This window comes from Alosa alosa, chromosome 1, assembly GCF_017589495.1.
Source record: "Alosa alosa isolate M-15738 ecotype Scorff River chromosome 1, AALO_Geno_1.1, whole genome shotgun sequence".
Lineage (NCBI taxonomy): Eukaryota > Metazoa > Chordata > Actinopteri > Clupeiformes > Clupeidae > Alosa > Alosa alosa.
In genome coordinates, this window is record NC_063189.1 from 35,037,953 (window position 1) to 35,063,864 (window position 25,912).

The 25,912-nt window shown below is 43.3% G+C and overlaps 1 protein-coding gene across 3 annotated transcripts in view; it reads left to right on the forward strand.

The window, feature by feature from the left end:
* Nucleotides 1-1,307: 1,307 nt before the first annotated feature.
* sema6ba (sema domain, transmembrane domain (TM), and cytoplasmic domain, (semaphorin) 6Ba) overlaps nt 1,308-25,912 on the forward strand; it is a 69,382-nt gene continuing 44,777 nt past the window's right edge. The window contains exon 1 of one of the 3 annotated variants that reach the window (XM_048252069.1): nt 1,308-1,677. The gene's annotated coding sequence lies outside the window, so the exon portion shown is untranslated. Of the gene's footprint in view, nt 1,678-21,553; nt 21,570-25,912 lie in introns of those variants that run through there. The other 2 variants (XM_048252076.1, XM_048252082.1) reach the window with 2 other exon arrangements.

Consider the following 25,912-nt stretch of genomic DNA (forward strand, 5'->3'; position numbering starts at 1 on the left):
TCTGTCCTTCGCATGACTATATTCTGTCAGTTTAAATTTAGAAACAGGCCTAATACCAAAACTAGTTGTAAACACCTTCAACTGTTATACTGTCCCTTTAACTTACAGTAATGTTACTACCAACTGCCCATTTCCACCTCATGGTGGCAGCAATGCCACACAGAGAAACATCGCCAAGAAACTTCAGGGTTTTTCCTGTGGTACAGTAGAATCTACAGATAGATGTTCACAGTGCAGATTTTCATGTTTGATGGTATGGAACGTTCTTTACAAAAACTGCAAAAAAAAAAAATAACTTTCATTTACTACCTGACCATACATACATACACACACACACACACACACACACACATATATACACACACAATTGGTGTCAACAGAAGCATTTACAGTTAATGGTTGGAATTGTTTTATTGGTTTTAATACCTTTGTAGTGAGTGAAAGATGACTATCCTCAGAACCAATAGGAACCAAAGGGAACATAAATAAGATGATTGATTTTTCTGTTTCCATCATACAAACATGGAAATTCTATAGATAATTTGGATAATCAATGCTGAGGAGATCAAAGGTTTCACAAGCTTGTTTAATATTCATACAATATTTCCCCAATGTTTCCTTTATGTTCTTTGTCACTCTGATGGTGATGGCACTCCTGACAAAAATATTATATCAAATATCTTTCCACCAAATAGCAGGCAGGAATCGTATTTTTTCATTTTGATGTGTTGCATCCTGTCATTCTATTTATTGGTCTTAATTTTAGGTTTCAAACAAATGTGTGTGCTTGGATAAAACGGTGTTACATAAAATAAAGTTACTTTTAAGTTTACATCAACAACAACTTTCCCATTCACGTTTCACAAAATAATAGCTGGCCGTGTGTGTGTGTGTGTCTGTGTGTGTGTGTGATGCATGCGCGCTCGTATATTGGTGATGGATTTGTCTCGTGGCCTCTATATACTTTTGTCCTCACTTTGACCACACGCCGCGATGCAATCATTTGCAGTGTCATAAAATGGCTTAAAAAGTAGGGATATTATTTTACAGTGTTAAGCACTGGTCTCATGAGAAATAAAATGACTAAACTAAAGGAGAGCAATTCCCAACCCATAGTCTGAAGCTTGCATTGGTGTCTTTGGTTCCATGACATGTAACACTTTCACAAATTATAGAAAGAACACTGACTAAATTCCACACGAATGGGGGCGATTTCGCAGATCTTAGGCGTGTGACCATTCGTTTTGGTTCAGTGCAGCAGCAAGGCTTTTCAAGCTATTCAACCACACCTAGCGTTCATCCTTGGTATTCACTTTGCATCTGCACGGGTCCTGAAGCTGCAGTCACTCTGTAGGTTCAGTGTGCAGTTCTGGTTGAATGTCTTTAAAGGACATCGTGTCTACGTCGCCAAGGAGGAACACTCAGCACCAGGGTTCAAAACGGACAAAACGATAGGCAGTTTGTCTCAAGGATGTCACGCCAGCGCACAGGATCTGTCCTGGGGAGAGACAGGTGCAGCAGAGAAAGGAATTAATCCACAAAAGGTTAACCGGAGTATAGCCTACCGTCACCAACTAGACTTCTAAGATTCCCAGCGCCCAGCACCCTGTTATCGGTTCGAGGACTGCATTTTGAATTGGATCGAAGAACATAAACCGAGGGCATTAAACATACCAGGTGAGTCAGCGTGCAGACTGTTGAAGTACAGGTTTCCTTGCGCAATGTTCTCGTCGCGCCTATAACGGTGTTCATGTTTCACGGGCATTTGTGTCGGTGGCATACCGATTGCCTGCGGGTACAAAACATTTGTGAACGTTGTTAACTTCTTGGAGGGTTACAGAGATATAGCTTTTGTATGAACTGTAGCCCCTTTGTGCATATCACTGTTAGCGTCATGGTCGTTATCCCTGGCTGTTAAATTCTGTGTTTGGTAACTGCTTCAGATTTGGTCTGGAAGGGAATATGTGGTGCCTCTGTTCGAATTCATGGTCCTGCGTATTTGACCAGGCCATAGATCTGCGCTTAAAAGATCATTGATGCAAGGCGCTCTCTTCAGTGCGCTAGACTCATGGAAACCCAATTGCAATGTCAAGTTTGTACTGCTGGTGCAAATACGGTTGTATGTTTAATGGATCATCAGAAAAATGTCTATCATGTCAGTCTGAGGGACAGTCATTTTTGCCGTTAATAAGATTTGCTTTCTTAGTCATAAACGATCTTTTTAGTTGTCCCTCAGAGGCCATATCAGATCAAATCATACTGCCAATTTCTACTTTAGTAGGACTATTTTCCCCTTGTACTGACACTGATGCTCAACTTCAAGCTATACCTCCTGGCCCATAGCAACTGAATCAGGATGAGGGCAAGCCACCGATCCACACAAAAGCCTGATTCAGGACAAATTGTTAAGCAGGAATGTTGTACATAATGGAAGCTATTTATTCTGTGTGGTCATGATTTATTCCACACCTTTTACCTATTATATGTAAATCATTAGGCTACTTGTTCTGTAGATAAACAAACCATTTTACTGTTATAGGTATAGGAGGCATACTCTTCCACTAATATATTATGGTCTAAGTTACTCATGGAGACATGGAGGCAATATACCGTTGCCAACCAATGTTACTTCTTTGTCCTCTATTATTCACTGTTGGTATTACCCCAGACTTCACAGGCCTGTGGATTCCTTTAAAATTCCCTTTGGATATGTGATGTTTTTAATAGGCTCTGGATGTTATGGTAATGGGAAGGGATATAAGTAAATGATGTCCACTGAGGTCAGACCCTCCCAGACGAGAGTGAAGAGAGGGAGGATGAAAGGGGGAGGCGGACTGGAGGGAAGAATGGATTCCCAGGAGAAGAGCTGCTTGCACCAACCCCCATGTATGATCTTTCAGCGGTTCCCTCATATTATCGTCCATCAGACATGTGGCGCCACTGTTGTCTTGTCACTAACAGATAATACAGACCTCCCCCTTTGCAACTCCCTTACTGGAGTCAAAATACATGCATCCATAATGATGTGAATGAGCATAGCTCCCAGTCTTGGTATCATTAACCTCTTTGCTGTAAAGAGTAATGCATGTGCAGTGTACAGATACTGTATGAGAGCTATTCTAAGCCTCGGTCTTTGTTAGAAACTCACAGCCGTACCTTGAAGGAACAGCTCCCTCACACTTTCTCACAGTCGTTGTTATTCATCATTCTAAATGTCTTTGCCACACAGACATTTGCCTCTTGCTTTTGCACCCAAGGCCATAACTTCCAGCTCAGTGTTTTGCTTTCTCACAACTGCAGTTTTGTTTGCCCGTGTTTGTGTGTGAGAGTAAAGCAAGTGAGAGAAAGAGGAGCAGGTCTAGCTGACAGACTCCCTGTGAATGGCTGCCCTGTTATCACGACTCTGCACACAGACAGTGGCGCAGCAGTGCTCTGTGCAGGTGCTGAATTCACAGCACTAAAATAAGCACCAGGTGCCCCGTGTGGATAATATCCCACCCACTCCCCCTCGCCTCCCCTTGGGTGGGGGGTGCCTGTAAGGGCTGGCTGCATCAGGGGAGTTTCTATGCGGGTGCCAAGTGATCAAGTCCGATGCTTCTGCTTTTGTCAGAGCTATGCCATGTGAGACGCCAAACCCAGGCGATTTTGTGGTCCGCAGACCAGAGCATCTGCCGCTTTGTCATTGCTCCACTTTAAAAGCCTAAAGCTTTTTGGTTGAGCACCAAGCCTCTGCTGAGCTTAAGGAAAGGTTCTCCACAGTCCACTGAGAGTTTAAACTTAGGTAGCAGAGATGCAAGAGGAGGCAAAGGAAAAATTCGGGACAAAGACAGCCTCAGTAAGTCAGGGTTTTCTTTTAGAAGCCTTTGTCTAGTGTAGAATATACAATGCTTTCAGTCCATTCCTGTGAAAAACATAGCCTTGATGTTTGCCTCAGCACAAAGGTGCATTTCCTGTTGTGAACATTTCCTCTGCATCTCTCCCTCTGGCCACCATATCTCTAGTTTAATGTGAAGGAATTGCAAAACAGTCCATAGGATTTATCTCCAATCCCATCGCGAGATTGAGGGATGCAGTTGCAGCCTGGAGGGAGGTTTGTACATCCATGGCAGCCCTGTCACTTTGTGGGGAGAGCACCATCCTTCAGCAGCACAGCTTAGTAAATCTCCGTCTCCTCCAGGGATCCAGTCAGTCATTTTTAATCCTTCCTTCTACCTCTTTCTTTTTCTTCTTCTCTCTCTCCCTCTCCCTCTCTTCCCCCCTCCACAATTCATAGCACATACACATACATCCTTCCTTGCACCACGCCTGTTGTGATTAATGGTGTCATTGAGGATTGGTGTTCAAGGTTGGGTTTGCGTGTAAGGTCTAGTATGTATGTTGAGGGCAAGTGGGGGGCTCAAGAAAAAGAGAAGAAGGTCTGTGTGGTGTTGAATGAAGTCCATGAAGCCTGCCCTGTCTGTGTGTCATCATAGAAGGAAGCTATGGTTATACAGTAGACGAATGGTGCAGTGTTTCTGGTAATTCCTCCAAGTGTTTCATTTTGTGCTATTTTTTATGTCTTGATCATGCCAAAAGTATGCATTGTCATGAACACAGGCAGTTAAGACCATTCAGGAAGGCTACTCCATTGTTTTAAGCAACACTTACACTGCTAGATGTGATAATGGGGTATTTAGATTTGGGGACTGCGTTCATTGCCCTTCATCCATAGAGATATGGACCTGTGTATCATGGCAGAATACAATGAAACGCGATAGAAATATCCCCATCGTGACTAAACATTTAGATGTCCATTTAGAATAAACTCAGGAACTGTGAGCTGAATTTTTCACAGCCTCTTAGCTGTTACTCCTGCTGCATTTATCAGGCAGCAATGTGGCCAGATGCTTTTCCATAAGCAAATAAAAAGCTGTCAGCTGGAACCAAAGCCCCTTATCAAATGGAGTTCTGTCACCTCCTCATAGCCGTTATTTCATTATTAATGCAAATAGTGAAGCATTTATTGCGCAGAATGTCAGCAATATTCCTGTTCGGGGTAAATGTCTGAAGCAGATCGTTTTTTATATTATGAAAAAAAAAACAATGAATTTTCAAGCAGAAAGCAGCCCAGGGACTTGGGCAATCTTGTCTCATTGTCCACCATGCGAATACCATTCTTACCATTGCACACGTAAAAGCGTTAATAACTAGATGTACCGCATAGCGGTACAAAATATGACCGCCGCTCAGTCCTGTACATCCGTTCCGCGAAAATAAATCACACTTCAATTTGTCTCCATATTTTACTCCATCCCCCACTCTTGAAACTTTTGTGTATGCTTGTTTGGCATGCCTGAGTGTGTGTGTGCGGCTGCACAGAAAGTACCCTACTGGTGCTGAAAAGGTGAATAGATTGTAGAATAGCCAAAGAAGATGTAGAATTGTTATAAAACCTTTAAAATCTCTAAACAATCACAAGTAGGGCAGTTCATCACAGTTCATCCATTGCAACTGGATTGATGAAAGGTCACTTACACCTGTAGGCTACATTGTATTTGGGAAAAGCAAAAGGTATCAGCATAATGTTATTTATTTATTTATTTTTTTTATGTATTTATAAACAAAAAACATCTCTGTCAGTTCCATGCCGTTTTCAACAGCTATCAAAAACAAAGGTCATTTTGGATGGATGGATTTTTTTGTGAATGTTTCTTCTTCTACATAAGATTTTAGTCATCTTTAGTTCATGTAATACTTTATTGTCAATGCACAAATTAAGTAACAGTAGTCTGAAACGTTATTGTTAATGCACAAATTAAGTAACAGTAGCCTAGTCTGAAGCGAAGTGCTGTTTTACATCTAACCAGTGGTGCAAATAACTGACATGTCCAAATGGGCCTTGATGAAATGCGTGGCTAGACTGTTCATACATTTTTTAACGGGCCAACGTTGAAAAGCTTTTGTCCGTTATTGTTAGTGCAAATATAGGCTGATTCATGTTCCCTTGCATTGTTTAACTGAGGTCCATGGCTTGTCTGGCTTTCATCAGACCAAGCTCAATCTTTTAAGAAATCAAAAAATAAATAGCGGGCAGATCAGGCTGGGTTCACCCAGCCTAGTCCATAGGCACCCGATATTGTTTAATTTTCGATTGAGATATACACGCTCTGGCTATTCTAAATGCAAAAATGCATCAGGGGAGTTATGACAAAACGGTAACTAACAAACTAGATCCTAATAGAAAGTTGTTAGCTTCCCTAAGCTACAGGTAGGATTATAAGGTAGGCCTATTGACAACATAAATTGTCAATAGGCTATGCTGGCGACACAAATAAAATCTCCTTTGGAAACCAATGGCTTACGCCTTACAGTATCAAGCGGACTTAAACTGTCATATCGTGGCGAAAAGTTGTAATAACATTCACGCGCTAGCTCCATGAGTCAATGAAAGCGCCAAATGAAGTAGCCACTTCTAAATGGGACCTACTACACAGTAGCTTAAGGTGTTTTGCTAAAACAGCCATAATGAAATGAAGGTGTCATTGTTTGGATACTTCACACACCGTGCTTTTAATTTCACAGACTACAACTACCAAGCTGTAATCAAAGCACATCGATTCCCCTCTCACACCCTGCAACGCTTAAAACAAAATAAACAGGCGTCTCAGTCTCCCACGCATGTATAGGCAAAACTGCATCAGACCCGGTGTAACGTTGGTAAATCTTCCATTGCACAGAATGATTTTTGTAGCCGCGTGCAATAAATGACAGGTCGAAAGATACAAACAGTGCTGCTATACATTTGCTTGGTATAACCGCATTTATAGTTTTCTACAAATGCAATAAATCAAATGCCTCCATCACTCAACCAACGCTAACGGTAACATTACCTAGGTCCTTATTGATATTACAAGATTAACGTTACCTGCAGTAAAAACCAAGCATGTCGATAAACATCCTCAGATTTATTTAGGCTTCAAGAAGAAATGGGAATTACACTTCATGTGAACATCGTCCTATCCTTATTAGATGTTAAAGCTGCGGTAAATTACAGTCCTTGTATGAAGCGTCCATTGTTTTTCCAACCCCTTTTAACTTCCAACAAAATTACGTCTCACTGCAGCGATCGCCATCTAGTGGACAAACGACTACTTCTACCCAATACTGAAAATGCAGCCATGATGATGATGATGAATATTTATTTTGGCTTTCTTTTAATACTACTGATTTTCATTTTTTACCGGGCAAATCACAAATGAGTGATTATGAGCCAGGTTTATGTGGGCCCTGAGACCAACATACCATAAAAGATTCACAGAGAACTGTGTCTGCCCTACCCTCCTTTCGGGGGTCCAGTCCAGCGGGGGCTGCAGATGAAAACGAAAAATAGCGGTTCCATGCTATCCATATGGGGGTACATGCTCACCAAGTTTGTACGGTCTTTCAGTGTCCCGGAATCCTTGTTGGTGTACGTCACTAAATGTACACATAAATTATTTTATTGTAAGGCCCCCCATGAACGAAAGTACACAAAACTTGGCATGCATTCAGAGGGTGTCATAATGATCCTACACTTTTAATTTTGTGCAGTTTTGACCTTGTCAGCCAGAGATATTGAGATGAAAACACCTAATTTTATGCTTTTTAATTTTTAACTAGGTGGCGCTATACATGAAATAAGTGGTAATGGGATGGGTTGACATGCCCCCCTAAGACCAACATACAAAAAAGGTGGACCTCCTAGGCCCTACGGTTCTCGAGATATTCACAGAAAACTGTCTCCGGCCACCTACAGGCCAGTTGGTGTATAGTAACATAAATTAATTTATTGTGTGGCCCCCATGAACGGAATTCCACAAAACTTGGCGTGCATACAGAGGGTGTCATAATGATCCTACACTTCCAATTTCGTGCAGTTTTGACTATGTTAGGTCACAGATACCTTCAATTACACCACCTCATTTTTACTTTTTTTGTGTTTAACTAGGTGGCGCTATACATGAAATGAGTGGTTATGGAATGCGTTGACATGGCCCCTTGAGATCAACATACAAAAAATAATGGTCCTCCTAAACCTTACGGTTCTCGAGATATTCACAGAAAACTGTGTCTGCCCTACCCTCCTTTCGGGGGTGCAGTCCAGCGTGGGGCTACAGATCAAAACGAAAAACGATGGTTCCATGCTATCCATATGGGGTTACATGCCCACCAAGTTTTGTCTACCCCCGGTCTTTCAGTGTCCCGGGAATCATTGACGGAAATTTGGACATGCGAAAAAGAAAAAAAAAAAAAAAAAAAAGAAAAAAAATCTGACTAAACCTATATGACCGCCGCTTCGCTGCGCGGCGGTCATAATAATAAGGCACAATACAACACTGGGCATCCTACAGGCGGGTCTATAAGACTGAGATGTCGTGGTTCAGTTCTTCTTAAGATACAGTATTGTTGCCATGATTCCCACTGACCTCTTTTTAAGTGGTGATGTCTGTGTGACAGCAACAACAATTATGCCAGTCATAGTGCATTCATCACACTAAAACAAGGGGTGAATAGACACAAAGATATTTCTCTTTTGTTGCACTGCTCATGTAGAGTATCAAAACAATTTTAAAAGCAGTATTACCTAGCCCTTACCTACTAGCTAAGTCATTTTCCTTTAGTTGTTTATACCACTAAGCTTGTAGCGATCATCTGCGCACCACCAGCAGCACAGCAGCAGTGCTTCCTTCATCTTATTTTTGTAAACGAGGCGGTGGGGTCATGCTGAGGTATGGCTAGCTGTGAGCGGCTATGACAAACATACATGGAATGCCAAGCTGCCACCCCACTGTGCTTTGCAGGGTGGCTCTGAAAGAGGCAACAAATAAAGCCTTTTAAAAGCGTTCCTCTAATGCCTCTGTGTGTTTGGAGAGTGGGATCAGAGGGGCCGGGCTGCAGGTGGCCCCAGTGCAGTGACCCGAAGGCCTGGCGGCATGCAGGCAGATGGACTGGGGGGAGGGACTGCTGTCCCTAGGATGGCTGTGGAAGTGGAGAGAGGGGATGGAACAGTCCGAGGCGTGAGAGGATTGATTCTTGTGTCTGTGTCCGGATCTATTACACCGCTGATAGATTTGGGATGGAGTGCCTGAAGACACTCCATCTCGGTGTCCTCCAACTGTTGTAGCCTCAGTGGCTTGGGGAAGAAAAAGTGTCAACATATTGACACAGTCTAAAGCAGGCCTTTACCTGTGATGCTGTGACTGAATTATTCTAGTACAACTGGGCATATGATAGTTAAAAAAATAAACTCTATTGAATTTTGAAGGTTGTGGTTGGAAATGCAGAGGATATTTTGGGATATTTTAATTTTGGTTAAAAGATCTTGGAGAGATCTTTTGATTTTTTTAACAGTAATGAACACTTCTCTCTTGCTGATGAACATCTCCCTTCGAGATATACACATCCACTGCCATTAGTCCAGGTCTCCCCACTCTCCCTCCTCCTGTCCCCCTGTCCACCAGGCTCAGCCTCTTCTGCCAGTGGTCTGCTGCATGATAGGACCCCTGACACATCCGCAAATAAACTCTGGAGTTGGGTGATGGCCATCTGTGTAGCTTCAGGTGGCCAGGATGGCAGGGGCTCCGTCTGCGCTTTGTTCTCCTCCATGTTCAGGACACATGGGCTGCTACACGTTATTCAGCTCTAAAGTTCTGTTTCATGGGTTTTTTGGCTGAAATCTTGCAGTACAGTGTATTCAAAATAAACCTCCGCCACAGAAAATGCTGTTGCATGCATTCGTCATTAGTGTGGCTATTTCTGACATGTTCTTCTGAACAGGTCCCTCGAAGTGAATAATTCTGTAGGTCTTGTAACAATAACAGAGCATTTGGTATACGGTCATTAACAGCACCATGACAGATGTCCTGTGATGAAAGTGTTAGGCTAAGTCAGGCTAACAGCCAAAGGCTGAGCTGACCCACTGCTGGGTCTCCAACACTGACTCATCTCTAATAGGCTAGCAAGACCCCCTTGTGCTAACGCTCACATATAGACAACTTGACAGGTGTGTGTGTGTGTGTGTGTGTGTGTGTGTGTGTGTGTGTGTGCAGTCCCAGTAAAAAAAATGTGCTGCTCTTTCTTCCACAGCAGGAAGCTCTTTTGCCTGCAGAACAGCCATTCTGTGTTCTGGTTTAAAAGGCAGTCCTGTTTTGTGTGTTGGTTGGTGGCCTGTGCTGTTATCTGGACAGCTGTGAGAGGTGTGCGCAGGCGATGTGTGAGGCCGTGGACTGGCCTTGGCTTTCCTACTGGCCTTCAGTGATGTTGACTCCAGAGGGATTTCTCTGGCGGCCGCTTTGCTGTCTGCTGATTACTCGGCAGCCTCTTTAACCTTTAAACACGCTTTTGTAGCTCTATTAGTTGGCACTAAATAATGCAGCTGGTCCTCTCTGTCGCCGCCAGTGAGTTACAGGCAACTTTCTTTTCACTTATTATTCATCAGCTGTTATTTATTATTGATCAGTGACCGTCTTTGAGTGTCCAGACCTCGTCTTGATGGTTTACAGTAATGGCATTCCAGGGCACTACCTCAGAAGATGACTTCCATTGAATTATATTGAATTTCATTGTTAAACGTATGCTCCGTGTGGTGTTGAAGGCTCCTGCTCCAACACAAGTTGCCTATGTTTGTACTGAAGACACATGACACAGAACCTTTATATTATATTTCCTTTAGACTGATGTAACGGTAGCCTGCTGGTACATAGCGTGCAGTATATAAGTTGTGTAAACCTCCCTCCTGATGCCTTGATCTAGAGTCATGCTAGTGAGAGTTGACTTGACTCCCATTCCGAGGTGCTGCTGTTTGCGGGTTCGGACCTGGGTGAATGCAAGGCTGAGCCGCGCGGTCAGCACAACACAGGATACACTGACTCAGGACTGACACGTGAGAGTTGTGCAACAGAGCAAATACCAGGCCCAGACTCCATCGTGAGTATGTCAAGGAAAGGTTCATTTTATAATTGTATATTACTGTGGTATTGTGTTTCTGCTCTTCTTGTGTAACTGGTCACAGATTTCTACCCAGCTGTTAAGCTGTGATATGAAACAGAGCTGTGGACACAGCTGCGGTCTTCTCCCACTGTCATGAAATCTGAAGGGAGAAGAAACCTTGACATCCTTTGAATCCATTGCCTTATCATTTTCATCAGACTGAGTGTGGTGTTCTAGGATGTTTTTAAAGCAACGGTTGTGGTTATGTATTCAGTGAGTGAATTTTCACATACTATTTCATGTACGTTTACAGTAATGTAAACATAATTGTACTTAAAACATAAACATGTATTTAATTCCAACTTCAGCAAACACCTCTACTTGCATCAAGTTCATCTGAAAGCAAGGTTTTTTTACATACATGGAACCAGTAATTGCCGCTTATGCAGAGCAGAGCTTGATGCCCTCTACACTACAGCGTCCATGCTGTCTAGTGGACCCTCCTGAAGTTGCAATCACAGCCTGCAGACTCCAAGTGTTTCGGCTGAGTTCCTTCTCAAGCGGGCTTCCACGCAGACTCATTGTCTAGTCAGCAGGGGGGAGCTCTCTGGCTTTGATTTGTTTTGCCTCAGATGTAATCACATCTCGCATTACCCACAGCAACGTTTCGACAAGAGAGGCGCGCAGCCCGCCTCTCGCCGGAGACCGGTGCTTCCACCCCGGAGTGCGCTGGCCCTGCCCACCTCGCTCCGACAGGCGGGAGAGAGGTGTTTCCTCTGAGGAGCGCCCATCACAAGTCCTCAGAGGAGTCATCTGTCACTAAAGTGGGCTTAATTAAAAGCCTTACTATAATGAGGCACGTCTCTGGTCTCAGCGTACAGTGGGCTGCTCAATACTGCCAGGGACCACAGCTGTATGCAGTGGTAACCTGCTTAATAGTATGGGTTTTTGTGTGGGTGGGTGATTTTCTTTATCTATATTTTGCTATCAATATTAGTTATCTTGTTCGCCTACTAGCTGTTGTTTTGACATATTGAAAGTAATGAATGGTAACCTGCTTAATAGTATGGGTTTTTGTGTTTGTGTGTGTGTGTGTGTGTGTGTGTGTGGTTTGAATGTATGTGTGTGTGTGTGTGTGTGTGTGTGTGTGTGTGTGTGTGTGTGTGTGTGTGTGTGTGTGTGTGTGTGTGTGTGTGTGTGTGTGTGTGTGTGTGTGTGTGTGTGTGAGTGTGTGTGTGTGTGTGAGTGTGTGTGTGTGTGTGTGTGTGTGTGTGTGTGTGTGTGTGTGTGTTTATTTGTGTGTTGGTGGGTGGGTGGGTGGGTGATTTTCTTCATCCCTATTTTGCTATCAATATTAGTTAATTTGTTCGCCTACTAGCTGTTGTTTTGACATATTGAAAGTAATGAATGCTGTCTACTTGCTTGTGTTTCTGTTGTAACATTTATTTAGTATCTCTTGGGAAGTTATTAAATGTGGCCTAAAGTAAAATGATATGAAAGATGTGCATCTTGAAGTGGAAACTTGCCAAAGAAACAGTTAATGGTAATTGCATCAATTTTGTTGTGTGCACCTCATACTTTGAGGCTGCCATATTGAACAACTAAGTCTTAAATGTTCTAATGGGAGCTAAAGCTTAGCTAATGCCAGACAATTTAAAAACTGGACTTAATATCCTTCTAATATAGCAATAGAGGAGTGGTCTCTGCAGGTTTATAATAGAATGTTCATCCTTGCCTCCAAGCTTCAAACAGATGGGTTTTCTCACATATAAGGATGAAGAGAGTTTTTACAAACACTTTGACTCCACTCAGTTGCCTTCATCAGAATAGCCTTTGAGAGAAAGTGGAATAGAACATTATGTCCAATATTCCAATATGTGGTTTAATGTTCTGCTTTTCTCATTAGTGGGTCACTTTGATACTAAAAGTATGATTCTATGTAATGACTGTATGATATCTGTACTGTCCCCGTGTATATCTGTGTGTGACTATATTTAGAGATAAGCGGGAATATTATGACTTTGCAGTGTTTCACTGTTCTGCATGGCTGTCAGTAGCTATCTGCTCCGGATTGCCAGGTTGCCACTAATCAGAGACTGATTCAGTGTAGTCCACGTGAGATGGGATGACCAACGCCATCTCCTGTCAGCCTGGAAGGATACTTAAACCCTAACTATTTCCTTGTCTTGTTAGAGCAGCTGATGGATCTTTAGGTGAAGTCATGCTGTCTCTCCCTTGATGCGCATCATTGTAAATAAACTCTGTTCCTGATTTTTCATACTATTGGTCTGACTGGGTCTCTATTCATCTATGGTATCAAAATTACCATCACCTTGTAATGGCAGCATTAACCCACTATAGGATATTTTCATTGAAATAATAAAAAAAATGCCACATTTCACATTGGTCCCATAGATCTATCAGATCATCCGTGTTTCCCTTAGTCTAGTTTTTTTACCTGGTTTCCATTTCCGTTCTGTATTGAAATGACCTCACAGGGGGTGGGCGTGGCATCCTGGCTCCTGTTTTGCAGACGTGTTAACAAACAAACAGCCTCGGCAAAGCCAACAATGCAGCCTGCCCTCTCCCTCAGCCTGCCTGCCTGCCGGCCGGTCATCCTCCGTCAATGAGCATTAGTGTGAGCAATAAGCATGGCATGGGTACCACCCAAGGATCTATTTTAACAAACGGATGAATAACAGTTTAATCTGCACTCACAAACGGCTTGCCATGACAAGGGCTCAACAGATGAGTGAGGGCCACATTTGGGTTGTTACTGTGAGGTGCTTGTGTGTGGCGGCAGCCTGTGGATGCCCTTACAATGCTCTGGAAATAGATTTGCCCATCAAAAACAGCCCTGGGAGCAGTTACGAGTGAAGAGGAATGGTTGCCACGCAGCTAGCAGAGGAAGTGCTCCCTGGACAACAGGGAAGTGGTGCGGCCATGAGCAGTTGCCAGGAGACGGCGAAGCATTGAAGGGGTGGAGATGTGGGGAGGGAGGGAGGAAGGGCGAGCTGGTCTTCATCTAGTGTGTAACTATTCAGGGTACAGAAACAGGCAACTCATCACAATAGATGGGTACCCATCATGTTATTTTGTTGCTCATACCTCATCTTTTGTACCATAAATTCTGAAGCTGGATATTTCTCTCAAAATCTCCTAATCAATCAAACAAGTGCAATTCATGGAATTGACAGAACCATTGATTAATCCAGTTTGGTCTGTAGTTATTGATTTATTGATTCTAGATGATTCATACCTCTGAACATAATGAGTGGCAAGGTCTTGAAATTGAAATATTGACATAGTTTAGACCGCGTACTTGAGAAATAATTCCACCTTTCCTGAGGATCATTTGTGAATTCTTATATTCTGTAACGATGCACAATACTTTCATCTGTGGAAACGTGTAAAGGGATCCGTTGGCCTGTAAAGAGTGTGCTATTCTTTTGAGAAAAACTGTTTGTCATGTGCCCGTTTCCACATGACAATTGTGTTCAAAGTGGGAATGCAATTACACTCCATATAACCCACATTTAATGCTGCATTGACCTTGCCGCTGTCTCTCCTCCACATCTTCCTCCTGAAGGGGAGCGCTGTGCAGGCAGCAGTACTCCCATGATGAGCAGGGGAGATATCAATGGGGTTGGGGGGTGGAGACACTGCTGTTCTAACCTACAATCATACAAACCCAAATGTGCCTGCATATGTGCCAAGGCGCTCACATGGTTTTCTATGTGTGTGTGTGTGTGTGTGTCTGTGTTTGTGTGTGTGTCCTTGTTTGTGCTTGCTATACGTCTTGTGGGCAAACATCATGTGCTGATCTCAAAGACAAGCCAAGGATATCTTTAAACGCTATCATTAGCCACAAAAAGGTGTGCCTGGAACCACCAATAGTAACAAAGAGCCCTAAAATCAAGGGATGAATATGCTAATGCCTCCCAATTAACCGTCAAATCCTTGTGTCTAAAAAGTGCGCCTGGTGTCTGTGCCTCCCTGCCTGGCTCCCGTAGGCCCCCACAGGCTCCTGTCCTGGGCATTTCTCCTGGTGGAACCCACCCCCCACCCCTCTCTGCTCCGACTGGCAACACACTGGCACAACAGAATGTGAACGCAGCTGGTGTTTGTCTATGGAAAATGCAGCATTACCCAAAATGAAATGAAGCACAGAATGAACAGAATAGCAGTGTTTGCTCAGAGGAAACAATGTAGGATAAGTCTGGTTACATTGTCAGCATGGTAAGCGTGTCTCATACTCATTCATTCTTATTCAGCGTCTGGTCTCGCTCTTAGTAAACCATCACAGTTTGTGCCAGCGCTGGACAGCCATCTCTACTGTGGCCTTGATAAGATAGGCTGTGTCATTTGCTCCTGGTATGACTAAACAACAAGGTTACCTTTTAAAACCTCAGCCTAATGAACAATATCTGTCGGGGTGATCAGCCTGGACGCTGCAGGACACCTTCTGCAAACCAATGGCAGGACAGGAGAAACTGTGGCTTTGCAGAACTCTCAGTTGAATCCAGAAAGCCCCGTTCTTAATAGAGAGATGTACTGAAAGAGGGGTCTCTTAAAGAGACAAACAAGATAAACAGCCGCCTGTTTCCCTTGCTGTCTGTGAGCAGCAGTTCCTCCAGACGAGGATTTGCCCTGGGCGCCGCCGTGCCTGTAGACGACAGCCTGTGCCTCAGCTGACTTGGGCGTGAAGTACTGTGTAAATACGCAGGGATCTATCTGATCGCACACCAATTCACGAATGAGATGCGCCTCAGCTCGGGGCTGATCAAATCACAATCCCATTATTGTGATGCTTTTTGTGACTTTCTGTCATATCAGCCGGTGAAATTAAGAGCCCTCTGCACAGCGGCTCGGATGGCTTTCATGGCACGTTGTCAGCATGGGGAAGGGAATTTAATCACAGGTCTCTGAGCTGCGGGAGCAGGTCTCAGATGGACCTGATTTCATTTCCCCTCCACTCTCCTCTGCAACCCCCAGCCTGAGAACCCCCCCCACTCCGTGCGCACTCGTCAACATGCACCTCACTGCCGAGGCCGACGTGACATGTGTGAGCCAAACAGCCAGGAGAGCACACATGCTGAAAAAGTGAGAGAGCATCTCTATGTATGAGTGTTTGTTTGTGTGCGTGCGTGTGTGTGTGTTTGTGTGCGTGCGTGTGTTTTGTGTCTAAAAAAGGCTGTTGTGGATGCTGAGTTGTTGAGAGGTCAAGGAATGTGAGGGAGAAAATGTGTGTGTGTGTGTGTGTCTGTCTGTCTGTCTGTATGAGTATGTGTGTGTGTGTCTGTATGAGTACGTGTGTGTCTGTGTGCATGTGCGTGTGTGTATGTCTGTATGAGCGTGTGTGTGTGTGTGTGTCTGTATGATATGAGTATGTGTGTGTGTATGTGTCTGTATGAGTGTGTGTGCGTGTGTGTGTGTGTGTGAGAGAGAGAGAGAGTGAGAGAGACACAACCACTGCAGATGCTGAGTGGTTGAGGGCTCGGTGTTCCTCTGGATCATGATCCCATTAGAGGTGGCTGTAAACTGTGTCCAGGCCTGTTAACTCAACCCATTTCACCTCACACCAAAATGCCTTTGGTCAGCCTCGGGAGACAGGGAACAGAGAGAGAGAGAGAGAGAGAGAGTGAGAGTGTGTGTAAGAGAGAGAAACAGACAGAGAGAGAGAGTGTACATGTGTGTGTGTGAGTTTGAGAGAGAGACAGAGTGTGTATATGAGAGAGAGAGAGAGAGAGAGAGAGTGTGTAAGAGAGAGAGACAGACAGAGAGAGAGAGAGTGTACATGTGTGTGTGAGTTTGAGAGAGAGACAGAGAGAGAGTGTGTATATGAGAGAGAGAGAGAGAGTGTGTATATGAGAGAGAGAGAGAGAGAGAGAGTGTGTGTATATGAGAGAGAGAGAGAGAGAGAGAGAGAGAGAGAGAGTGTATATGAGAGAGAGAGAGAGAGAGAGAGAGAGAAAAAGAGCGATGGTGGTGGGGGGGCTTTGGGGGCACTCGGCAGGTCCAGACTGCTGGGGCGTGTTCAGGCCCTCAGTCCAGCCCTTTAATTACCTGCAGAAAGAAACACAAGAGGTCTTTTCCGTTTGTCACTTGATAACCCAGGAGCTAGCTAGCAAATTTAATGTGGATGTAACGTTTGCATTAGCATATAAATTGCCCAGAAAATTGAAAAGTGCATTACAAAATGTACACCCCAAAAAGGGAAAGGGAAAGAGTGCAATGTTGCCTTAACTATCCTGTGGGAGTTGGCCATGAGAGACAAGCACTCAGGAGAAGAGCATATTATCCAATAATGCTGTCTCTTGATAAGATAATGACCTGACCTGATTGATTCCTACACTGTGTGTGTGTGTGTGTGTTGTTTGTGTGAGTGTGTATCTAAATGTCTAAGTCACTTCTGATTTTTCAACCCTGAGCTGGTTAGACATGGAATAATGGGACTTCATTATGAAGTTGGATCCATAACTGATACCTTCACAACCACTCGGATATCCTGACAGGTGCAAGAATACACAACCATACAAGCAAATCAAATTTAGGTGCTGAGGGGTTTAGTTGCAAAGTATCAGTACTGCTACTCCTCTCTGGGGCACTTGTCAAACCAATGGACAAGTATGTGTATGTTGGTGAACAGAGAGAATGGATGAGACAGATAGAAAGTAAAGAATGAGCTCATTATGGAGAATAGTGTGAGGAGAATAAACACAGGGCATTGGATAGAGGGGGAAGGAGGAGTACAGAGATGGAGACAAAGGAATAACAATGTAGGGTGTGAGAAAGAATCCTGAAAAGGTGGGAGGTTGTGGAGAGTGAGAGAGAGACAGAGAGAGAGAGAAAGAGGGAGAGAAAGAGGGTGAGAGAGAGAGAGGAAGATGTGGCTGGTGTTATTGCAGTGTCCTTAGCTGTCAGTGCCCAAGGCTCGGCCTGTGATCCTCACCTTGCTGAATACAGATTTAAGTTCTGGTCTCCCCATCTCTGCCAGTCACAGCTGAAGCTTTATCTCAAAAGGCACACACTCTCGTACACAATCTATCTCACTCTCACACACAGACACAAACAAACACACACACACACACACACACACACACACACACACACACACAATAGCACACACACACAATGGAACACACATACATGGAACACACACACACACACACAAAGAAGCACACACAATAGCACACACATATACATAGATACATATACGCACTCATCATACACTCATACACATATATACAAACACATGTTCACACAGTCCACTCCCATGCAAGAAAAAAAAAGAAAAGAAAAAAACAAAGGCACAACACATGGTAACATAAGTCTGGCTGTGCAAACAAATGGCCTGCGACAGCCGCCACAGATGGGGGATTTGGTGATCATTTTGCCCCTCTGTCTCTGCTGCTCCGTCCAGTCCTCTTCCTGTCCTCCGGTCTGCTACACTAACCGCAGGAGGCCCTGGACGAGTATTTGTCCTCCCGCCGACTCCCCAAACAACAACAGAACGCGCCGCACAACACACACAATGCGCCGACGCCGTGCCGTCGAGCCACAATTACAGGCTGCAGTTGGGATTTTTGTCTCGGAGATGGTTGTCATGGAGGCAGGTGGAGAGAAACGGAGAAGAGAGTGAGCCGTCGAGTGCTGTCTCTTCCTCTGCGTTATCCTCTGCCGTTAAACTGATATGCCATCCTCGTTTAAAGAGCAAATCACATTTATGGTTTTGAACAGTGTACTAATGACACCATCTATTTTACCACAACTGTTTCATGTGTGGAGGATTGTATTACTGTAATACCATGTTAATTCTGCAATAAATCATTTCCCTGAGAGAAGTGCATTTCAGACGATACAGTGGTAATTGGAATATATGAGGTTAATTATGGACCCTGGTCTAGATGTTGTTGAAACCGCTCAGCACAATTTGAATACATTTTTGTACAAACAGTTTCTGTGTTTATACAAGTTTAGGAGAAGATCCCACCGGATAGCAAAAGGTCACACTGAATGCTAAACTTAATCATGGAGCATCTGTGCTCCATGTCTGTGCATGGAGTGCTGTACCATCTCACGCATCAGGTTCTTGTGTTGCATTGCAGTATCATCTAGTACTGAACATGCAGATTAGTGGCTGTGCTCTGAGAGCAGTTTGATTGTTTTTAGATGTATGCTTCAAAGTGCTGCCTTTTCATTAAGTTAATAATCCTATTTGCCTTTCACATCACTGCCTCAGGGGTCTTATTATGGGAGATAATAAACTGACAGTTGCCACGGTTACCCAGGAGGTAGCAGAGTAATCTCTCAAAAACATTGTTAAGGTAATTAAAAATAGATAAAAATAACTGCATGTGAAGATGCTTTAACATATCACATCATATCAGAATATACATTACCAGTTTGACTTGTGTCAACTAAACCTTGCCCATGCACCCAGATGTCAAATCTTTAATAATTTATTTTGAAAATGCTTTTATCCAGTGAAGTGAATTCATTAACATACAGCATCAATAATATATATATATATATATATATATTTTAAATATATTTTTGTCAGTGCCGGTGTGTGTGTGTGTTTGTGTGTGGGAGGGTGTGTGTGTGTGTGTGTGTGTGTGTGTGTGTGAGGGGTTGGCTGTAGATGCTAATGAGGGATATGATGCCCTGCACAGTGAAGACACTGTGGAAGCAGACAGGGATTATTGATAAATTGGTCACAAATGTCTAGGTGTGTGTGCTCAGCATATGGAGCTACCTATGCTCTCCTCCCTGTGTCTTTCTCCCCTGTATTTCTTTGATTGACTCACACACATATCGTTACACACCCTTACATACACTCACACACATATCGTTACACACCCTTACATACACTCCTCTATTTTCTCTGGTCCTCTCTTTCTTTTGTTGTTGATACTGATTGTACTGAAACAACTCAACTCAGTTTTTCCCCACTGTCTTTTGTTTTTCTATATAATCATATTACCTTATTTATTTCAAATCTAAAATCAAAACTAAAAAATCCCTTTTATAATGTTGCTCTCTCACGAGCCAAGCAGATCGTGATAATGAGGTTAGACTGTTCTTGTCAGTGTTTGGGGGTGAAAGAGTGTTCTTTGCACTAGTTGGAGGAGTGTGAAGTGTGCCATGCTTGACTGAGGCCTTGAGTCTTGTGAGATTCCAAGTGTGCCATAATTGGCCCCTGTTTGCCTTTTAGGGAACTCATTAGTGATTGCATTCACACGTTCTCTCTGAGGGATAAGAGATTGATTGATTCAAATCTTGCTTCACATATCTCTCCACTGTTTTGCGCTTTCTCGATATGTATTTCACTGATTCTCCCAAATCCATTTTTGCCATTGGGAGAGTTGCATCCAAGCTGAAGGAAAATAACTCATTCTCCTCTCTCTCTCTCTCTCTCGCTCTGCTTTCTTACATCTGCTGCTAGAGAATGGCTCTGTTGAACATCGCTAACAGTTTCCACGGCAACAGAGGTGGCGGTTTGTGTGAATGTGTGTTTGTGTGTGTGGTTGTGTGAATGTGTGTTTGTGTGAATGTGTGTTTGTGTGTGTGGTTGTGTGAATGTGTGTGTGTGTTTCTGGGGATTGGTGGGGGGCGGGATGCAGCAATGAGAGCCACATTTATGTTGGAATTTTATCACAATTTTGTCAATGTTTTAATTCTGTCCTAATAATTCATCAAAGGCAATCTAAGCCTTTTCATGTGTAGTCCTTGTAATCCAAAAATGCATCTTGTGATACCAGATGTCACTAGCAGACTAGATTAGACAGAGGGAAGAACCAGCCTGAGGTGGAGTATTTGATATAAAAGGGATTATTTTCATTGCCAGTACCATTACCAATGGCTCCAGAGGTTCTTATGTTAACACAACACTACAATGTTTACAGTTGATTTACATTCCTCTCCATCCCCTGATCCAACTAAACTGAAAATCCTAACCACAGCCTCCTTCATATTACATTTCAATCTGCTGGCTGTGTTTGTTATGGCCATAAATGTTGGTTTATGCATTGTTTTATTTTCCTTTCTATCAGGAAGACATATAGAACCTAAACTATTGACTCTGGGTGGGTCTGATATGATGGGCTGGTCCTTTCTGGGGTCATGCATATGGATGAGGACCTGTTAGCAGTGATGAGGTGTGCTCCAGAATTACGGAGGCTCATAAATTGAGAGTGAGCGCTGGGGGCGGCTCCTGTTTCCAGTCACAGCTCCAGTCGGTCAGCGGTGGCCAGGAGGGGGGGCGTCTGACCGGGTCGGGCAGGCTATGGAGTGACTGACAAAAAGCAGAGGCAACAAGCCCTGCCAGGAAGAACACACACACACACACACACACTCACACAAACACACCCTCACACACACACACAAACACCCTCACACACACACAACCTTTTCCTCACACTCCACACTCACACAGAGATAGAACATAGGGGAGACCGGGTATGGTTGTAACATGGGGGGAGTTGTAACATCACCAATTCCACCAATCAGGGATAAGATATGAGCCATGTGACAGTTTCTGACTGCTCAGACTTCCTTAACGATCACACATGGATATTTTCAAGTTGTTAGTGCCATTTATTAAAAATTCAACATCTGAGGTAAGAAAGTAACTTTTTTTTTTTAGATTTATTTTTTTTCTAGTGCTTTTACCATTGTAGATACAGTTGTATGAGTTACATCAGGTCAAACTATAGTTTCTCTAGTAAAGAATGGTGTAGCTCTCTCTTGCTAATGTCAAAGCACCATGCTAATACAGCTAGCTAAACAATGGATGACAGTGGTGGGGTAGGTTGTAACACAATTTTTGAATATGTTACAACCTGTGAAATGGGGCTAGTAGACCCATTTAATGTCTGTTTAATTTCATCTTTGTGTGTGTGACTGTTCAGCCCTCTCTCTCTTTCCATGAGAGACACAAATACTTACACACACAAAAGTATAAACGCTGTGGTTTTTATATTTAGTTTAAAACGTTAATATGATCTTCATTCTCTATGTGAAGAACGGATTGTATGGTATACAATATGTTGGTGAATCTATTTTCACACCCTGTGTACCAATATGTATATCAAATGGAATTCCATTGTTTTTCTGCATTTTTTTTTTTACCTGTTACAATCTACTAACCTGACCCTAGCCAGATGAATGTCGTTCCGCTTAGCTCCGCCTAGCTTCACTCACATCCATCTGGGACCTCTTCCATTGAGAGTGATTTCTCCAACCAACTTTATGGTTTAGCCAATCAGGACGAGGGGCGGGAGTTTCATAGATGTGACATAGCGTAGAAGCGACTGTGAGTCTGTTATTAGCGTCACGGGTTGGCTTCGATGTGAGTGGTTGAAGTAGCACGTCAATAGATGACGGACAAGTGGCTTATTCAATCATATGCAAGCATTTTTTGATTAGGCCCAGCCTTCTGAAGCAACACTTCAATGGATCGGTTCCAGATGGATGAGTGGAGCTAGGCGGAGCGAAATTCATCTGGCTATTGCCAGGTTAACAATCTACCCCAATAGGTGTTACAATCTACCCCAGTAGTGGGGTAGGTTGTAACAAAGGTACACACTGTATTTGTCATAATCTCACAAATTCTGTAATATAGTTGAAGAGATTTAAATGGTTGCCACTTGTAGTAGACAAATGTGGTTATTTTGCCAAAAAGTTCCAGAACTGTAGCTTTAAAAGAAATGGTAGTTTTAGGTGCTGAAGAAAAATGTGTTACAACCATACCCGGTCTCCCCCTGTATAGCTGTGTCTCTCACCCCATCTCTCTCTCTTTCTCTCTCTGGTTCTCACTCTCTCACACACTCTCCCACACACACATAGACACACACACGTGTCACATGGGCATGGTGATATGCACTGGCACAAAAAAAAAAAGAAAATCACAGAATGGTCGCACTCCAAAAATCTTTCTTTCTTGCTTTTTGCTTTGAATAAAAGCAAGAAAGAAAGATTTTTGGAGTGCGACCATTCTGTGATTTTCTGTGAGTTCCCTGGATCACGCACCCACAAGAAAACAAACAAGAAAACAAACGGGAGAGCGCGGTGTTTGCAAACAAAAAAATGAGAAAAGCACACCAACACACATCTCTCTACACCCTGTATCTCTATACACATCCCACAAGTGAACACTCTCTCATGCAGACACATCAACATCAACAGAGCCAACAAGAGTGGTCCAAGCTGTATGAGAGCATTGCAGTGGTCTGCGCGTGACAGATTTTTCAGTCCCGCGCCCGCCCGCTCCTTTAACATTCTTTTCCGCTCAATAATGTGTCATTTTTAGTCTGCATCTGTAATATTAGGTCCCACTCCTGCCCACAAAAGCCTGCAGGATATGCAGGAGGGATATTCAGTTTTGTCTCACAAAAGGAGCACTTGACACACACAACTGAAAAAGACTGCCAGATGTCTGATTTTAGTGTCTTAATTCTACGACGGAGGATTAGGGCCACACATGAAGGAAAAAATATTTTTGCCATGACGAGATTAAACTCGACATGTCGACTTTAAAGTCACCATGTCAACATTAAACTCAACATTTCGAGAATAAAGTTGAAATATCATGTCGACTTTAATCTCGACGTGTCGACATTAAACTCAACATTTTGAGAATAAAGTTAGTTCGGAGAGAGAACGACCGCTTGGGACGATTGAAAGGGAGGACGAATGAAACAATGCAACAAGTGCAACAATGATTCAGAGTGTTCGAGTGCAACAATGATTAGACATAGGCCTATTTCATGTGGACAAAACATAGAACATACCTACGTTGCTCAGCCAAATACTTTGCTGTTAGGTCCTTATCACGGAGTTACAGGCGATAAATGCGATGGTCAAAAGTAGGCTAAACGTCATAGCGGTTTATTTATTTATTGTAGGCCTATTATTAAAGTGTTGTTTTTCATCTAAAGGTTCAACTTCATGCTTATGCACTAGAGGCATACTAGGCGCTCTCCCAAGACTTTCACGTTGCTTGTTTGTAATGGATGCAAAACAGCCTATTTCTGTATGTCTATGGAGGGACGAATGAAGCGGTCCTCCCGACCACCCCATAGGCTAGTAGCCTACATGCACACATATGCACACAAAGTGCATAAATAAAGTGCATGCACACATATTCTCTCACGGAATCAAAATAGTATATGCTTAGGCTATACTTGTGTTTCTAGCCTCCTATACATATTGCAGGTGAGACATGGAAAAGCAGTTTTAGAAAAATGAGTTTTGCCATGTTATCATGGAGAGTGACGGCCTGTGGGTCATGAAGGGCAGTTATTTGGATGTGCAGTGGCCTTAACCACGTAAAACTGAGTGAAATAACATTTTGTATAGAAACATTATATCATTGGATACATATATTTTTCTAGCTATTTAGGCTAAACGGCATAGTGCATGGTATTTCCATAACCGCGAGACAGCACTTCACGATGACGGCAATGAGTAGTTGACATTATTTCAACTTTATTCTCGAAATGTCGAGTTTAATGTCGACATGTTGACTTTAAAGTCAACATGTCGAGTTTAATCTCGCCATGGCAAAAATATATTTTTTTCTTCATGTGTGGTCCTAATACTCCGTCGTATAATTCTGAATCTAGGCTACTGTAACACAGTTATGCTAGCTGGCATCCGTTCTTTAGAAAGGCACTAACATCTGAAGTAGCCGAGCGTCTTTTTTCTATCATAGGCTACCCTCGATTTCGAGTTTCGACAACGGCAGCAGGAAAGAATTGAAGCCACGTAGGCCTAAACGACAATATCCGTCAATTAGTCTGCTTAAACCCAGTTTTTAATGCTGCCTAACACAATATTATGATACTATAATTCTAATACACCAGTTTAATCATTTCTATATGTTATTTTACGCATATAATTAATTTGCGGGAGTGCAATGAATCATCTGTTTCCCCCGCACCCGCAAACGCACCTCTCTCATCCCGTCCGCTTTCAAAACATGTGGAGGAACAGTGTGGGGGTGTTTGATATCCAGGCCTTTAGAGAGTGCAGAGTGAACTAGTGGCTGCTTACGGGCCTATGGGAGGCATGCATGAGAGAACCCTCTTATATTATGGACATGATAGGCTAGATGTAGGTGTTTACACTACTTTTTCCTGCAGTCTGAAGATGCTAGGAGATACTGTGTAGTGTTAGGTGTGCTTGTGTATGTCCACTTTTGTGTTCACCTGGCGATTGACTAGCCATCCAAAGGTCACATTTTTAACGTTTACAGAAAGGCTAAAATGACTATGCTTGTTAGAATCACTGATGACTTAATTGTCTAACCGTACCAAATGTGATGACCATAAAATGTTTCCAGTTTCCAGGGTTGCAAATGTCGAGTGTTTCAACAGTTATAGCATTTCAGTTTCTCTGTGCTTTCAATGGTGACCGTGAATTTTAAAGAGCACCCACTCCCTCCCATGGATAGATGGTGGTGGTACTGCACACAACAGTAATATGGACTATGTGATGATGGAATGAGAGGGGTGTGTGTGTGTGTGATGAGAGAGAGAGAACAGGATTACAGCACAGCGTTTTGCTGCAGTCCCTCCTGTGCAGCACCCATAAATCAACAGGCATTAAGTGGTGGCAGCTGGCTGACTCTCTCTCTCTCTCTCTCTCTCTCTCTCTCTGTGTGTATGTGTGTGTATTTGTGTGTGTGTGTGTGTGTGTGTGTGTGTGTGTATGTGTGTGTGACTTTGCATGTGTGTGTGCTTCTGCAGCAGTCTCTTTGAACTAAAGAGGAGCGAGCGGGCCCTCAGCACAGCCACATGAGGCCTGAGTGAGTGCTGCAGCTCAACAGACACAGTGATGTGATGCCATGTGGACCGGTGGACTGGCTACTGGCTGTTGCACACAGACTCTCTGGACTGCACAGGCCAGCTTGCTTGTTTTGTGCCGTGTGAAAAATTCTCATCAGAACAGCATTTCACTT